The 3,908-nt window shown below is 37.6% G+C and overlaps 1 long non-coding RNA gene across 1 annotated transcript; it reads left to right on the forward strand.

The window, feature by feature from the left end:
- The first annotated feature begins 496 nt into the window (after positions 1 to 496).
- LOC141168114 (uncharacterized) lies at positions 497 to 3,197 on the forward strand. Its single transcript, XR_012251869.1, has 4 exons — positions 497 to 683; positions 1,895 to 1,931; positions 2,050 to 2,090; positions 3,165 to 3,197. It is a non-coding gene; the product is annotated as an uncharacterized lncRNA (long non-coding RNA).
- Positions 3,198 to 3,908: the final 711 nt, after the last annotated feature.

Below are 3,908 nucleotides of genomic sequence, written 5' to 3' on the forward strand. Positions count from 1 at the left end.
GACGTGCGCCGCAGCGGTTCAGGTAATGAACATCGCGTGCGCGGGTCCCTGCATACGCTGTGCCTGCGCTTTTAAAGGGCCCGTGCCCCTTAAAACTGCAGGTTTTTTTTTTAATTTCTCTTCTCCCCCTCTCCTCTGCAGCAGGGTCGGGGCCCACCGAGAAAATTCCCCGTACCCCGCCAGCCCAGTCCGACCCTGGGTGGTATACTCTGGCTGTCAGTCTGATAGCTCTGGAAACTGAAGTCACGTGTCATTTAAGGGACATACACTTTCACATCAATAGTTCATTCTATTCATTAGAAGTTTAGTATAAAGTAACTTTACAATAACCATGAACTTTGCAGATAAATAAAACAGTCATATGAGCAGATTGGAAATTAAAAGGAAGACCTTATGTGTAAAATGCTACCGCAATGCCTATGCCCTTGTAAACGAGCCAGTATGTAAATGTTTAGACCTCATTTACTTACACCCAGTGACAGATATTGATTTGCCTGGATATCCATATATCAGGTCACATATATGGGCCGTTGCTGTGTTGAAGCTGCACTAATGTAGAACAGTGAAGGAATCTTTCCCTACACGGCTAGATAAGATGAAGACGAAATCACAGCCACTTTTCTATCTTTTTGTTTTAGCCACAACTTTCTCCTGGATGATAAAATGTGACAATACATCATCAGGTAAGAAAAAAAATGCATAAACACTTTCTTATTGCAAATATCAATTTATTAGGAAAGTCATTAAGCAGTCCTTTAGCTTCCATGCATATTAGTAAAAATATGTTTGACCCTTCAGGATGCAACAATTTTTTAATTGTCGCATATGGAGATCCATAACTTAAATATTTTTCCTTCCTCTTAGCGCTATGGGAATTGTTTTTTGAGGACAAGTTATATTTTTTTAAATGACTCGATTAATTTGTTTTTTTACTATATGGCGATGTAACCAATAGCAATTCTGCAAGTGTTTCTTGATATATTATTTGGTGGTGAAACTGCAATATAAATGACATAAATGTAAAAAAAGGAGATATCAGCTCACCTGTCCAGGTGCACGGCAAAATACTCCAGTAATGACAACAATCCAGACCATAGCCGACACTCACATCTTCTTAAAAGAATTGCTTTATTGATCCAATACTATAAAAGGCACAAAAAACGGTTGAACAATTAAAAAGCCAGGCAACTCCCAGGCAACATGTTTCTGACCTGCATGGCCTGTGGCTTGACAAAGGTTCTTGCAGGTCTGAAACAAGTTGCCCTAAGTGCAGTGGATATTTCTTTTCTGGCTTTTAAATTTTTGTGCTGTTGTTTTCAACCATTTTCTCTGCCTTTTATACTATTGGATGAATAAAGCAACTATTTTATGAAGGTGTTAGTGTCAGCTCTCGTTTGGACTGTTTGTTTGAATGACATGTTAGACTAAGTTCACATTAAATTAGTGTATGTCCTAACCAAAGCAAATGGACAGCATTATAGCCAAAATAGTCAAGTTTAGTGCCAGTTTAGAAGAGAGATAAGGGTTACAGATGAAGCTATGACATAAGCCCACTGGTGGATTCATGATACATGCATTCTGTACACCTATGGGACATTTATTTCCTTACTAAAATATACATATTTTTGATTGGTTTCATTAAAAATGTTGCACCATTTGACTTTTATAGGCTCTGTCTTGAACAGTCAATTTAGGGCTGCAAAATGAGTTAACTGAGGAACGATTAGTGAGCTCGTTCTTATGATCCAAAGAGAGAGTTTGTAAGTCTATGCTTCGAGAGACACTGAGTTGTTCATTGAATACTGGTATTTTATTATAAAAATGCATTTTAAATTGTTTTTTACTTGAATTACATTATTCTACATATGCCATATTTATATTTGTTTAATTATAGGTTATGCTAAAAATACCAACTCTAACCAAGACCCAATGTAAGACATTTTTCATATTAACATTTATTTCAATATTTAACATTTTTAGTGATTAAAAGAAAGCCTTACTGCATATGTGAAAACAGCAGATTCACAAAATGCATATTTTTCTTTACAGTCGAAACACAGAAGAGAAAGCAAAATATAAAGATGAAAGTGGTAAATAAAAATGAATAACAAGATGAGTTGAATGTAGTGTTTTAGGCATAAAATATTGGGTCATATTTCTAAGGGTTTCTTTTTTCAGGAGAGGTCAGCATGAAACCCACCTGAGAAAGTGCTACTAAAACATTAAAAATAATTAATATATGCACAGCAGAGTCAAAATGTCCTTCTATACATACTCATACTGTGTCTTACTTTTTTGTAACTTCTTTTAACTGCTTCCGACTTTGTAAGCTGTGAAGTGGCTAATAGAAGTGACCTGACTATTCTTAAAGGGAACCTGTCACCAGGTTTTTCCCATATGAAATAGGGCGAGCACCTTTAAGCCCTCATATGCAGCATTCTAGAATGCTGGACAGTATATATGTCCCCAATGCGCTCTGCATAACACAAAAAATAGCTTTTATTATACTTACCTACAGCGTGGTCCAATCCAAAGGGCATCGCTGGTCTACATCTCTTTTTGCGATCGCCGTCCTTCTTGCTTTGTATGGATGATGTGTCTTACGTCATTCACACAGTGTCCTCCATCGCAGTCTTGCGTACTTCTCTCTACCCTGCCAAGGGCAGAGCAAAGTACTGTAATTCGCATGTGCGCAGAAATGGCAAAGAGCGCTGGCGCATCCGAGCTAAAATACATCGGTGTTCGTAAGACGAAATGTGCATTTATCCTAACGCATTTTTTTTTTACTGATACTGTTTTATTAGAATTGTGCCAACTTGACAAAAAAATGCATCTTAAGGCTGTCCTGAAGACAAAAAAATGACATCTACACCCGTGCATTCATAATTATCTCAGACCTTTCTGGTCAAGGCAACCTCTTACTTAACTTTTCTAATCACTGTTGAAAAGTGATGAGAAGAAAAACATTTTGGGGTACACCAAAATTTGTGCCTTGGAAGCAAGTAACTGTTGCAAAACTGTTGCAAACCAATATGTTTCTACTTTGTAGTTGTTTCCAGTCAACCATTGTGATTACTGACAAGTATAGAAATATTATTTAAATGTTGTGTTTTCTATATTTTATATTTGTGAATTTAAAAAAGATGTGTTTTTTTATCTTTTAGTGAAAATTAACAACATTTTTGCCTCAGAACCTGGTATGATACTTATCTTCCTTTCTAACTTCTCTTCATTAAAATGTATGTCAACTTTAATCTCAACGTTTAACCCCTTTAAAGCCCAAGACGTACTAATATGTATCTGCGCCCTGGGACTTAAGAGCTTGATACGTATTAATACATCATGGCGATTGCGCCCGCACACAGGTTGCGCAGGCGCGATCGCCGCCAGGTGTCAGCTGATTGTCACAGCTGACACCCGATGCTTTGTGCTGGGAGTGGTCCCACACCGCTCCCGGCAAATTAACCCTCGCAATGCTGCAATCGAAGTCGATCGCAGCATTACGGTAGCAAGGGGAGGTGATCGGGATACTCACCTCTCCTGCTGGCGTCCAACGCTGTCTGCCGCGGCTTCCCGGATGTTGCCATGACGACCCGATGTCACCAGACAGCAGGAAGATATTTTGGTCATGCGCAGTGCATGACCAAAGTATCTTCTGCATCTGCAGCGCTGACAGCCTGTACAGCACAGGGATGGTGCATCATCACTATGCTATACAGGCGATCAGAATAAAAAAAGTGAAAGTCCCATAGTGGGACAAAAAATAAAAGTAAAAAAAGTGTTTAAAAATGAAAAAAAAAAAAAAAAATGTAAAAATATATATATAAAAAAAAAATCCATCAAAAATAAAAATATAATGTACCCATTAATAAATATTATTATGAAAAAAACGAAAAAAAAACAATAAG

The sequence above is a fragment of the Phyllobates terribilis genome, unplaced genomic scaffold, assembly GCF_046119375.1.
Source record: "Phyllobates terribilis strain yellow unplaced genomic scaffold, ASM4611937v1 Scaffold_1__5_contigs__length_1240528914, whole genome shotgun sequence".
Lineage (NCBI taxonomy): Eukaryota > Metazoa > Chordata > Amphibia > Anura > Dendrobatidae > Phyllobates > Phyllobates terribilis.